Source organism: Lissotriton vulgaris, chromosome 4_1 (assembly GCF_964263255.1).
Source record: "Lissotriton vulgaris chromosome 4_1, aLisVul1.2, whole genome shotgun sequence".
NCBI lineage: Eukaryota > Metazoa > Chordata > Amphibia > Caudata > Salamandridae > Lissotriton > Lissotriton vulgaris.
The window spans coordinates 913,968,806-913,983,209 of NC_141691.1; positions in this window are offsets into that span (position 1 = coordinate 913,968,806).

Genomic DNA, 14,404 nt, shown 5'->3' on the forward strand with positions numbered 1-14,404 from the left:
GGACACGACACCGTAGTATTATAAAAATAAGTATTTTTATATAAGACTTAGCACAAGACCAAATAACGGCAAAACTGTACACAATCGGAATAAATACGTTCGGGAAGGAAAAAGGATAGTTCAAAGGTAGTTTCTTCTTTAGCACAAGAGTCTTTTATATCAAGTAAATCTTCTTCTTGGAAACACAGTTCTTAGCAACAGGGTAACTCACACGGGAGTTACACAACGCTGGGGCAAAGATAATCCACAGGTTCGGCGTCGACCGCGAGGAGTGCTGCGCCGGGCCTGGAGTCACACGGACCCCCAACAACACAGTACCTTAGGAAAATGAAGCACACGATGATCAGCGGCGTCGAGCAATCCGGCGTCGCGTCTTCTGTGTCGATCAGGCCACAGCAGGCGTTGTCGATGATGCAGTTGCACAGAGTGAGCAGCGCTCACGGCGTCGAAGGGCACACGGTTGATGCGATCAGCAGCGGGGCAGACACGAGGTCCTCTGGAGTTAGAGCCGTACTCCTACTCACTGGCGTTGCTGCTGGCGTCGGTCGGGCCCAGCGTCCGATCGTCGTGATTGCTGGTTCTTTCAGAGGTGCTGGATTCACACTTCCAGCGGATAGCACTTTTTAGCAGGTGAAGTCCTTTAGCCCTGTGACTTCGGCAGGAGACTGGCACTCTTCCAGTCCTTGGAGATTTTCTTAGCAAGCGTGAGAGTACACACACAGTTCCTCTCTCCTGGTTCCTTGGCAAAAATAAAGAAGCACTGCAGGATTCCCCCAACAACAGCACACTGGCAGAAGGGGTAGGCAGTCCTTTAGATCAGCAGGCTTCTTGTCCTTGGTTACAGGGTTCCTTGTCAGAAGTGATCTGATTTCCTAGTTCAGGGGTCCTTCTCTTATACCCCTTTTCGTCTTTGATCCCTTTGTCTATGCCGGGGGTTTCCCAACATCCTGGGTCTGTGGTGGGTGGAGCTAGGCAGTCACACCTGGCCTATTCATTGAGCCGGGCCGGGTCCTCAGACGCCCCGCAGGAGGTGGAGCCAGCATTGATACTGGCAGGAGCAGAGCTATCGCCCTCCTGGCAGGAGGTGGGGCCAGGATCGTCCATGGCAGGCACAGAGCCATCAGTCGCTTGGCAGGAGGTGGAGCCAGCATTGTATCAGGCAAGGCAGGCTATCAACAACTACTCTCCCCCTACTCTCAACGTAAATGTCCCACTCATCCCACACTGACTCATCCAGACCTCTTGGAGCCACCCAGCTCCTGTCACACACACGCAAGACCAGCAGAGACCAGATATGGTTAGACAAGAAAGTAGACACTTTCTAAAAGTACTACTTTCGAACCCAGAGTCCAAAAACCATCCACACCAATGGATGCGTAATTAAACCCCGCGCTCAGGGATACCAAACTCGACATTGCACCGTACTCCCCGAGCCAGCTAGGATCATAGCATTAATAATCCCGGCGGCCCATTCTATCCAACGGAGAGCAGGCTACCTCGCCATAGTGAAGCCCTTAGATGGCGGCACTTCACTATCAGGACATGCCAACTTGGTCAGGCTTGTCCTACCTTACACTTACAATGCACCCTGCCCATGGGCCTACCATAGGGGTGACTAACATGAAGTTAAGGGAAGGTTGGAGGGGCTGGCAAGTAGGTATACCTGCGCAGCCGACGTGACAGTGCAAGACTGCACGTGGGTCTCGCAATGACCGACCCGTAGACATTCTTTTACAAGGCCGCTCCTGTGGGTGGCACAACACGTGCTGCAAGCCCACGAGCAGCATTTGTATTTACAAGCCCCGGCACTCCTGGTGCACTAGACTAGGGACTGACAGTAAACCAAATAAGCCAAACATGGATACAATAGATACATCATTTTAACAGAGGGAGCACTTGCGCTATGGCACTGATCAGCAGTGACACGGCGCCCAAAGCATATACCAGCAAAACATCCTAAAACAGTAGAGGCAAACAGAAAAATGGAGGAGAGACTCAAGCCAATGATGTCAGGTCTAACACGTGTCCCCTCCAGCTGAAATGTGGGGAGAACTACCCTTAACCTAGGGAGTCCTCAGCACTAAGGCGGAAAAATCTGGACAGACCATCAGCATTGGCGTGATCCGTACCAGGGCGGTGTTCCACCGTAAAGTCCATCCCCTGTAGAGCAATGGACCACCTCAACAGTTTTGGATTCTCACCCCTCATTTGCATCAACTATCTGAGGGGCCTGTGGTCTGTCTGAACCCGGAAGTGAGTCCCAAACTGGTAGGGTCTTAGCTTCTTCAGCGCCCAGACCACAGCAAATGCTTCTCTCTCTATCGCACTCCACCTCGTTTCCCTGGGAAGTAACCTCCTACTGATGAAGGCTACAGGCAAGTCTCGGCCCTCTTCATTCACCTGAGCTAGAACAGCCCCCACGCCATGCTCTGAAGCGTCCGTCTGAACAATGAATTCTTTTGAAAAGTCGGGTGCTTGGAGTATAGGTGCTGTGCACATTGCAGTTTTCAGGGTGTCAAAGGCCGTTTGACAGGCATCAGTCCAGATCACGTTTCGTGGCTGCTTCCTGGAAGTCAGCGAAGTCAAGGGGTGCACAATGTTACCGTAATCCTTGACAAACCTCCTGTAATAACCCGTGAGTCCTAAGAAGGCTCTTACCTGTGTTTGGGTTTTGGGCGGTGCCCAAGCCAGGATGGTATCAATCTTGGGTTGCAGGGGGGCCACCTTACCGCTCCCTACTTGGTGCCCCAAGTACACCACAGAACCCTGCCCAATCTGGCACTTACTGGCTTTGATTGTGAGGCCTGCTCCGCGCAGGGCCAACAACACTTCCTGGAGGTGGCGCAAGTGTTCCTCCCAGCTGGCGCTGAACACTGCGATGTCGTCCAGGTAGGCGGCGCTGAATTCCTCCAGTCCAGCCAAGACCTGGTTGACCAACCTCTGGAAGGTGGCAGGGGCATTCTTCATCCCAAAGGGCATCACCCGGAACTGGCATAGCCCATCTGGTGTGGAGAACGCCGACCTCTCTTTTGCCCCATCAGTCAAGGCGATCTGCCAGTACCCAGACGTTAAGTCAAACGTACTAAGGTACCGGGCAGCCCCAAACCGATCGATGAGCTCATCAGCTCTGGGGATGGGGTGCGCGTCAGTCTTCGTGACCGAATTGAGTCCTCGGTAATCCACGCAGAACCGGAGTTCTGGTGAAGCACCAGGCGCTGCAGCCTTCGGGACCAAGACCACTGGGCTGGCCCAAGGACTGCTAGAGGACTCAATCACCCCTAACGCGAACATTTTGGAGACCTCCTCCTTAATGTACGCTCTGACCTTGTCAGTCACCCTGTAAGCCTTGTGCTTCACAGGAGGGCTGTCTCCGGTGTCAACGTCATGGACACACCAATGCGTGACACCCGGAACCAAGGAAAACAGATCCGGGAATTGTCCCAACAGGTGGCGACAATCCTGTTTCTGCTCAAGGGTCAGTGTGTCAGAGAGGACCACACCATCCACTGACCCGTCTTGCTCTTTAGCATACAGGAGGTCAGGAAGAGGCTCACTCTCCTCCTCTGTTCCATCATCTGTGGCTAAGAGCATGCCCACTTCGGACCTTTCTAAGTGGGGCTTCAAACGGTTGACGTGCAGGACCCGCAAGGGGTTCCTGGGAGATTTCAAGTCCACCAAGTAGGTGACATCGCTCTTCTTCTCCACAACCTTAAACGGTCCAGTCCACCTGTCCTTGAGCGCACAAGGTTCCACAGGGGACATGACCCACACTTCCTGACCAGGCTGAGGCTCTACCAGAGTGGCATTCCGGTCGTACCATCGCTTCATCTCCTCCTGGCTGGCCTCCAGATTTGCCTGAGCAAGTTCTCTGAAGCGCCGAGTCTGGTTCCGAAAGGCCAGCATGTAGCTGTATACATCCTGGGGAGGTTTCCTGGGAGATTGCTCCCAGCCTTCCTTGACCAGACTCAAAGGTCCTCTTACCGGGTGACCGTATAAGAGCTCAAAGGGGCTGAACCCTAGAGCCTTCTGCGGCACCTCACGGTAAGCAAACAACAGGCATGGCAAGAGGACGTCCCATTTCCGCCTCATTGGTTCTTCAAGAACCATAATCATGCCTTTCAGGGTCCGGTTGAATCTCTCAACCAGCCCATTTCCTTGAGGGTGGTAAGGAGTGGTGAACTTGTAGGTTACCCCACACTCCTTCCACAGAGACTTCATATAGTTCGAAATGAAGTTGGTGCCTCGGTCGGACACCACCTCTCTGGGGAACCCCATCCGGGAGAAAACACCCATCAGTGCCCGTCCCACCACGGGGGCCGTCACTGTCCTGAGAGGGATGGCTTCCGGGTACCTTGTGGCATGGTCCACCAAGACCAGGATGAACCTGTTGCCCAGGGCTGTCTTGGGGTCCAGGGGCCCAACAATGTCAATACCCACCCGGTCAAAGGGGGTGCTGACCACCGGAAAAGGTTGGAGGGGAGCCTTCTGCTTCCTTCCGCTTTTCCCACTTGCCTGGCAAGTGCGACAAGTCTTGCAATGGATGTCTACATCCCTACGCATCTGAGGCCAATAAAAATGGGTGACAAGCCTGTCATAGGTCTTGTCCTGCCCCAGATGTCCAGCTAACGGTACGTCATGAGCCAAACCCAGTAGGAAGGCTCTGAAGCGCTGGGGTACCACCAGCACACGGGCTGACCCAGGCTCAGCAGCCTTAGGCTCGCTATACAGGAGGTCGTTCTCCCAGTACACAAAATGTGACCCTGACTGATCACCTGAGGATTGGGCTGAGGCCTGCTGCCTCATGCCCACAAGAGAAGGGCACACCTTCTGTTCCGCACAGAATTCCTCCCTGGAGGGACCACCATCCTGCTGCCAGTGGGTCAGCTCGGGCAGATCTCCCAGTTCGGCAATTTGTTCCCCTGTGGGCTCCAGGGCATCCCCCTCAGGGTCTACCTCCTTCTGGACCACGGGAACAACGGGGGCCGGTTTCCCGCGCCTCCTGCCTCTTCTCTTCACAGCTGGGTCCTGGGCCGTACTTTCAGGCTCCGGGACCCCATCAACACCCTTACTCGCTGTCATGGATCGAGTGGTTGCACACACCCACTCTGGTACACCCATCATTTTCAAGTGCGCCGCTCGCTCCACCTTAGCCCAAGGGGAGTCTTCCAAATCATTGCCCAGGAGACAGTCGACAGGCATGGCGGGCCTCACAGCAACCTGAAGAGTACCTGAAACTCCCCCCCATTCAAAGGAAACCTGAGCCACCTCACACTCTTTCTGGGAGTTATCGGCAGCTATCACGGGGTAGAATGCGTGGGGAACCACCTGCTCTTTGGACACCAAGTGACACTTGACAGCTGTCACACTCGCTCCGGTGTCTCTGAGAGCTTCCACTCTATGGCCATTAATGGTCACCCACTGCCTATATTTACTAGTGTTACTAGGCAGAGGGGGTGGAGGGACCATTTGCATGTCTCCTAGCGAGACCAGGGACATTTCTGCGGGACCCCTCCCACCATGGACAACCATTTCCTCCCCTCCCAAGGCTACACTTGCCAACTGACGAGGGGGTGCATGCGGCGGTGCATTCGAATCCTTCTTGGGACACTTGGGGTCATAAAACCGGTGTCCCACCTGCCCACAACCGTAGCAGGTTAGGGGGCCCCTATGAACAGGTTTACCCGTCGGGGCCCCTGGCTTCTTCTCAGGGGGAGGCTGGGAACCTTTCCCTTGGTTCCCTTGGTGATTACTTTGGGGCCCTTTCTGAGACTCCTTCTGTTTACCCTTGTCCCCCCCACTCTTCTGCTGGGGACCCTGCCCACCTTTGGCTGAGTCTCCCACTGGACCCTTGTGGACCCTGGTACTGACCCAGCGGTCCGCCTCCTCAGCAAGTTTTCTAGGGTTAGATATCTTGCTATCAATCAGGTGCTGGCGCAGCTCTGGAAAACAGTTATTAGACAAGTGCTCCCACGCAAACAAATCATAGAGAGCTTCATAACTTTCCACTTTGCTGCCCTTTACCCAACCATCCATGGCTCTGCAAAAATAAGACACATATTCAACCCACGTCGTACCAGGCAACTTCTTACATTCTCTAAAAGCTTGTCTGTACTGCTCGGGGGTTAAACCATATCGTAACTTTAAAGCATCTTTCATATGAGCATACGACATCCTATCTAACAGGGTATCTCTTCCCTCATTCACAAAGCGACCCCACAACCCCGCTTCCCAATTCTTCTCAGGGACCTGGTGGGCCAACAATGCTAACTCATATGCTTTAAACCATTGACCAATATCTTCATTCTTATTGTAATCTTTGATCACATCTTTCGGAAAGTAAAACTTACTTTCTGCAGGCTCGGATGGAATGCTGCCACCAGAGGGATTCAACTCTAACTTTTTAGCTTGGATATCCAGTTCCCTCAACCTGGCTTCACGCTCCAAAGCTAACTTCTCTCGTTCAAACTCCAACTTTTTGATCTCTAAATCAGCTTCCCTTCTACCTCTTGCATTTTCTAACTCCAACTGCCCGTTTATCTTTAGCCTTGCCATCTCCATGTTGTAAGCTCGCTCTTTCGCCCTTTCTTCTCTTTCTTCAGGGGAAAGACCTTTGGAGGAAACACTGCTTCCGGGAGAGGGCACAGGTCCATTCACTGGCACCTCCTCATCCCCTTCCTCTGTGGGTACCACCACCACATCAGAGGGAGTTCTGGATTCCCACCAGGCCTGTAATGCTTTATAAAAATCATCTTTTCTCAAGAGGCCGGTGGTAGGAACTTCAAACTGGTTGCAAAAGTGTTTCAGCTCATCTTTCTTGTATCTTTTTAGCTTACTCCTCTCGAACTCTTCCACAACAACGATAGCAGGGGCAGTGACTCCGTTGTCACTCATGGTTAAACTGGCAGTGTTCAGAAAATCAAGTTTCAGGAAAGCGGAGAACAAAAATAGGATCCTTCCGAATCAGATTGTGACTGCGTTATGGTCTGCTTTCACTACGTAGCGCACACTAATCACTGTACATGGGTCATAAATGCAAGGTCCAAATCCTCTCGCTGCTGCCAATGTTAGAACCGGCTGTCTCTAGTTGGCAGAGGTATACACTTCTGACAAATAGGGACACTCCTTTTCTAGTCAGGGCAAGGGGATCACACCCTTCGATAACCCCTGCTCACCCCCTTGGTAGCTTGGCAGAGCAGAACAGGCTTATCTCAGAGGCTGTGTGTTAAGCAATTATGGCCACATACAGTAATAAAGTGAATACACTACAAATGGACACGACACCGTAGTATTATAAAAATAAGTATTTTTATATAAGACTTAGCACAAGACCAAATAACGGCAAAACTGTACACAATCGGAATAAATACGTTCGGGAAGGAAAAAGGATAGTTCAAAGGTAGTTTCTTCTTTAGCACAAGAGTCTTTTATATCAAGTAAATCTTCTTCTTGGAAACACAGTTCTTAGCAACAGGGTAACTCACACGGGAGTTACACAACGCTGGGGCAAAGATAATCCACAGGTTCGGCGTCGACCGCGAGGAGCGCTGCGCCGGCCTGGAGTCACACGGACCCCCAACAGCACAGTACCTTAGGAAAATGAAGCACACGATGATCAGCGGCGTCGAGCAATCCGGCGTCGCGTCTTCTGTGTCGATCAGGCCACAGCAGGCGTTGTCGATGATGCAGTTGCACAGAGTGAGCAGCGCTCACGGCGTCGAAGGGCACACGGTTGATGCGATCAGCAGCGGGGCAGACACGAGGTCCTCTGGAGTTAGAGCCGTACTCCTACTCACTGGCGTTGCTGCTGGCGTCGGTCAGGCCCAGCGTCCGATCGTCGTGATTGCTGGTTCTTTCAGAGGTGCTGGATTCACACTTCCAGCGGATAGCACTTTTTAGCAGGTGAAGTCCTTTAGCCCTGTGACTTCGGCAGGAGACTGGCACTCTTCCAGTCCTTGGAGATTTTCTTAGCAAGCGTGAGAGTACACACACAGTTCCTCGCTCCTGGTTCCTTGGCAAAAATAAAGAAGCACTGCAGGATTCCCCCAACAACAGCACACTGGCAGAAGGGGTAGGCAGTCCTTTAGATCAGCAGGCTTCTTGTCCTTGGTTACAGGGTTCCTTGTCAGAAGTGATCTGATTTCCTAGTTCAGGGGTCCTTCTCTTAAACCCCTTTTCGTCTTTGATCCCTTTGTCTATGCCGGGGGTTTCCCAACATCCTGGGTCTGTGGTGGGTGGAGCTAGGCAGTCACACCTGGCCTATTCATTGAGCCGGGCCGGGTCCTCAGACGCCCCGCAGGAGGTGGAGCCAGCATTGATACTGGCAGGAGCAGAGCTATCGCCCTCCTGGCAGGAGGTGGGGCCAGGATCGTCCATGGCAGGCACAGAGCCATCAGTCGCTTGGCAGGAGGTGGAGCCAGCATTGTATCAGGCAAGGCAGGCTATCAACAACTACTCTCCCCCTACTCTCAACGTAAATGTCCCACTCATCCCACACTGACTCATCCAGACCTCTTGGAGCCACCCAGCTCCTGTCACACACACGCAAGACCAGCAGAGACCAGATATGGTTAGACAAGAAAGTAGACACTTTCTAAAAGTACTACTTTCGAACCCAGAGTCCAAAAACCATCCACACCAATGGATGCGTAATTAAACCCCGAGCTCATGGATACCAAACTCGACATTGCACCGTACTCCCAGAGCCAGCTAGGATCATAGCATTAATAATCCCGGCGGCCCATTCTATCCAACGGAGAGCAGGCTACCTCGCCATAGTGAAGCCCTAAGATGGCGACACTTCACTATCAGGACATGCCAACTTGGTCAGGCTTGTCCTACCTTACACTTACAATGCACCCTGCCCATGGGCCTACCATAGGGGTGACTAACATGAAGTTAAGGGAAGGTTGGAGGGGCTGGCAAGTAGGTATACCTGCGCAGCCGACGTGACAGTGCAAGACTGCACGTGGGTCTCGCAATGACCGACCCGTAGACATTCTTTTACAAGGCCGCTCCTGTGGGTGGCACAACACGTGCTGCAAGCCCACGAGCAGCATTTGTATTTACAAGCCCCGGCACTCCTGGTGCACTAGACTAGGGACTGACAGTAAACCAAATAAGCCAAACATGGATACAATAGATACATCATTTTAACAGAGGGAGCACTTGCGCTATGGCACTGATCAGCAGTGACACGGCGCCCAAAGCATATACCAGCAAAACATCCTAAAACAGTAGAGGCAAACAGAAAAATGGAGGAGAGACTCAAGCCAATGATGTCAGGTCTAACAATACCTATTTGGCTTCACGTTAAATAATAAATCGTATAGATTTTGTTGAGTTCCCCAAGGTTACACGGAGAGTCCTAGCATCTATAGTCAGGCTTTGAAAAGACAGCTTGACTCTTTTGAACTGCAATCCGGAGTAGCCCTTATACAGTATGTTGATGATCTCCTGTTGGCTGCAGACACCTATGCACATTGTGAGGAGAGTACACTTGCTTTGCTTTCCTTTTTGGCTCAGAATAATCATAAAGTCTCTAAGAAAAAGCTACAATACTGTAGACCCAAGGTGACCTACCTCGGTCATCTTTTGTCTAAGGAGGGGCGTGCATTAACATCAGATCGAATTCAAGCGATTTTAGATACGCCAGTCCCTCGCACTCAGAGAGATGTACGCGCCTTCATAGGATTAACGTCCTTTTGTAGACAATGGATTATGGGGTTTTCGCACATTATCAAACCTTTGTTAGCGTTATTGTCCAAAACTGCACCAATGCCCCTTGAATGGACAGATGAATGTCAGACTGCTTTTGATCAATTGAGACAGGCCCTTTGCTCTGCACCCGTGTTAGGTACACCAGATTACACAAAGATTTTCATGTTGTACGTGCACGAGAAAGATGGGTGCGCGTTATCAGTGTTAGTGCAGACACACGGGGATAAGCAGGGGCCATGTGCGTATTTCTCAGCCATTCTTGATCCTGTAGCGCGAGGGTTACCTGGGTGTTTTTGAGCAGTTGCAGCAACAGCAGTAGCTATACGGCAGAGTGAGGGAATAGTTTTGTCGCACAAATTGTTGGTGCTAGTTCCCCATGCAGTAGATGCCCTGTTAAATCAAACGAAAACACAGTATCTTACGAGCGCACGTTTGGCAGGATATGAGCTCACACTTCTGGCGCCACATATCACACTGAAAAGATGCGCTACCCTGAACCCTGCCACTTTATTGCCATATCCGGTTGAAGAAGGCCAGGAGGAAAAGCACCATGATTGTGTTTTCCTGACCGAGGAACAAACAAAGGGTTGTGTCGACTTACAGGATATGCCACTTCCAGATGTGGATGGGGAACTGTGGGTTGATGGATCGTGTTTAAGGCTGCCAGATGGTACAACTTCTGCAGCATATGCGATCACGACACTTAAGACGGTGGTAGAAACAGCACGAATACCCCAGAAATCAGCTCAAGCGGCGGAGCTGATAGCTTTGACAAGAGCCTGCGAACTGAGTGCTGGCTTATGTGTGAACATCTACACAGACAGCCGGTACGCCTTCGGAGTAGCGCATGACTTCGGCCTACTCTGGAGAGAGCGTGGGTTTTTGACTTCGCATTGAGTACACATTATGCACGGAGAACTAGTGCGTGATCTCCTAAACGCGTTACTTTGTCCAAAGAAAGTGGCGATAATCAAATGCAGTGCACATAAAAAGATCACTGACAAAGTGGGACAAGGTAATGCTTTTGCAGACAGCATAGCAAGACAAACGGCTATGTCACGAAACGACTCGCCTATGTATGTAGTGAAGTCGCAGGCTGAGCGATGGCATGATGCTAGAGCAGAGATATTAGACATCCAGAAATCAGTGACTGAAGCGGAACTTGTAACATGGGCAGCAGAGGGGGTGCTGGATGATGAGGGTTGTTGGAGGAGCAAGGATATGGAACGATGGAAATTGCCTGCAGCTTACTTGCAAGCGATGGTCCAGATGACACATGGGTTGGCACATGTTGGAGCTCTTGCGATCACTCAATTGTTAACACGAGTTTGGGAGCATCCTGAGATTGCCAACACTACAAGAGAGTAGTGCAGACTTGTTTGATATGTTTGCAGCACAATCCTGCAAAAGGAACGCATACTTCGAAAGGAGGGTTCGTTCCACCTTCTGCACCATTCGAGGTACTTCAAATGGATTACATCCAGCTTGAGCGTTGCAATAACCTTAAGTATGTCTTAGTGGTGGTATGTGCTTTTAGCAAATGGGTTGAGGCCTTCCCCACGAAAGATAATACGGCTTTGACAACGGCTAAGGTTTTGCTCAAAGAGTACTTCCCTCGGTATGGAGTTTGCAAATTTCTGTGGAGCGATAATGGTCCCCATTTTGTGGGGAAAATTGTGGAATATGTGCTGAAGGGATTGAGGATTCAGCAAAAGTTTCACGCTGTGTTCCATCCTCAATCAGCAGGTCTTGTCGAACGGTACAATGCCACTTTGAAACTAAAGTTGGCTAAAATTGTGGCATCCACGTCTTTGAAGTGGCCGGATGCCTTGCCGTTAGCATTACTCTCTATTAGATCAGTGCCTCATTCTCGAACTGGCCTCACACCTTATGAAGTGGTGTTTGGAAGGCCAATGAATATATGGGGAGTTCCTAAGCCGCGATTGTTACATGATGTGCCTTGTATAATGATGAACGATTATTTGGCACGATTAACAAATGATTTACTTTCTATTCACCAACAGGTTCGAGAAGCGCTCCCTGACAATTCTATTGGAGAGGCTCACAATCTTCGTCCTGGTGATTTTGTAATGGTAAAATCCTTCGAGAGAGCGAACAGCTTGGAACCGAGGTGGCGTGGCCCCGAGCAAGTTCTGCTTGCAACTCGAACGGCTGTGCGAGTGACCAACAGGAAGCGGTGGGTGCATTCTACTCACTGCCGTCGTGTCTCTCCGGATCTGGTGAATCCCACCGTGCTGTCTGACTACAGAAACATCTTGGACGAGGAGAAAAGCCCAGCTGTGACGTCAGCCGAATCTGAGGGAGCCTTCCCGGACCACACCGTTTCCGCACAACAGCGTTACAATCTGCGGCCACGATAGGAAGAAGATTTTTTTTTGGTGCGAGACTGGTTGAGTTACCGCTCTGGGGTTTGTGAAACGGAAGCCGGGAATCTCAAGGGGGGGGGATCAGTTCTGCCAAGAGTAGCGACACCCGTCTTGACCCCGGAAAAGAAAACAACGGCTACCTCGGAGCTCAGCACTCACATTTTTATTTTTAGTTGTATATTTGAGACTTTGTGAACTCTTTTTGATCTATGGCGTCTTCTGCATCACGAGATAAAAGGATTCTTGGTGCTATATTGTTTGTATTGACAATTGTGGTGATAGCAGTGATAGCCTGGGTAGTAGAACTTGTGGTGCCTGTACAAGAACATTTGCTGCCGACTACCCCGGCTCCATCTGAACATTTTAATTTTACCTTACCCTATCACGAAGAACGGCACCGACAGACTTATTTGAACAATAGCTTCATTCAAATTTTGCATCATACTCACAATATGACGAACACTTCTAACTGCTGGGTATGTGGGATGTTGCCTGGGCATCAGAAGAAAGGAGGCACACCGCTTATCCCACTTCCGTTTTCCCCTAATGGTTCCTGCAATGCCTGGTATACTCTTCTGTTCACTCTGCGATGGCCAACAAAAGGGGGGGTGCTTTTCCGTTTAAACAAGATATGTTATCATGATCGGGACGGCTATCCACAAGCTGAGGGTACTCGATTCGAATGGGAAGAGTACCGCCCCGACAACGTGTCTGCACCCCGAATTTACAGCAATCAACGGAACATTAACATGTCCAGCTCTCATGTTATTAATGTCATGGATACTAAGGCTGATCTCTGTATACGTAATAAAGGTACAATCCCGGTTGGAAAAAGTGAATGTAACACCACACTTACATTTGACAGTCCGAATGGCATATCATTTGTGGCATCCCGGAATACATATTTTATCTGTGGCAATAAAGCTTATCATCGACTCCCGTTAGGATGGTTAGGTACATGTTATATCTCTTTTGTATTGCCCCCTGTATTCATTGCCCCACCAATGTACCATAATGACTATATTCTGTATCACGATTTTGTGCTAAATAGAGTCAAACGTGCTGTAGTCCTTGAAGATATCGATCAGACCGATACTGCTCTGCAACAATATGTGGATTTCAATTTGGGTTTGTTTTCCTTTGTGGGAGCTGCTCTAAACAGTCGAAAGATACGACGACTGACCCGTGTTGTTGAGGCTGTAGCTAATGATACTGCTTTTGCATTGGGAAATATAACTGAAGAGCTTCAAATATCTAGAATTGTCACGCTTCAGAACCGGATGGTTGTAGATGTAGTTCTAGCCGATCGAGGGGGGCATGTAGAATTATCGGAAGTAGCTGCTGTGTTTACGTTCCAGACAATTCACCATCTGTATATGATGCCATATTTAAATTACATAAAATTGCTGCTGAGATACATCCGGACAATGGTACATGGACCTTTTCGGGGTGGTTCTGGTCAATGCTTAGTACATGGGGCTGGAAGCTACTGACAATCTTATGTATCATAGTTGGGATATTATTCTTCTTGTGTCTATGTATACAATGTGGCCCTGCATTATGTTCTATGTGTTTATCAGCTTGTATTCCATCTAGACGAGCTCTTGCCCAAAATGAATTAATGCTTCATAAAGAAGTGGCCCAAATTATGTCGATTGATATAGAAGATGAGTTTCCTGACTATGTTCGCTATGAGGTAGCTTCAACTAAATGCTAAAAGGGTCGTCTGTCGTAATTTGACGATGGCTGGGTTAGCGCTAAGCTTTGCTACACGTTATTCTCCTTATCTTGGCCTTATTCGAAAACGCCATTTTGTATGTTACGGTGGCCATTTTAGGGAATGAGCGGCCTCGTGGTCAGCATGCCCTTTAGTCCTTTGTCCGTACCACTGACCACTCGAGTTTGCCCAGCAACAGGCTATTTTTAGTAACGGTCAAGCCTGTACATGCGCAGTTCTGACTGACCAGTCACCCCTTTGGAATGTTCCGCCAAACTGACCAGTGGTGTTGTAACCCCTCCCATGAGTTGGCTGTGTTCCAAAAATAACCATATATGCACCTAAAACTCTGTAATCATGTACCGCCTACCTTTCTTATGTTTGATAACTGTATAAAAGAAGGACTTGCACCGAAGTTCGGTGTGATACTTCTTGCATTGCCGAAGGGTGCTGTAGGAATGTACCACCACCCCATGGGGTCTTAATAAACTTGTCTTCTGCATTTTTCAGTTTCCGTGCCAACAGTTCTTTCGATGTAATGGGTATTCTGCGGAGTATGTAGGCCTGGGGAACCCAATACCAC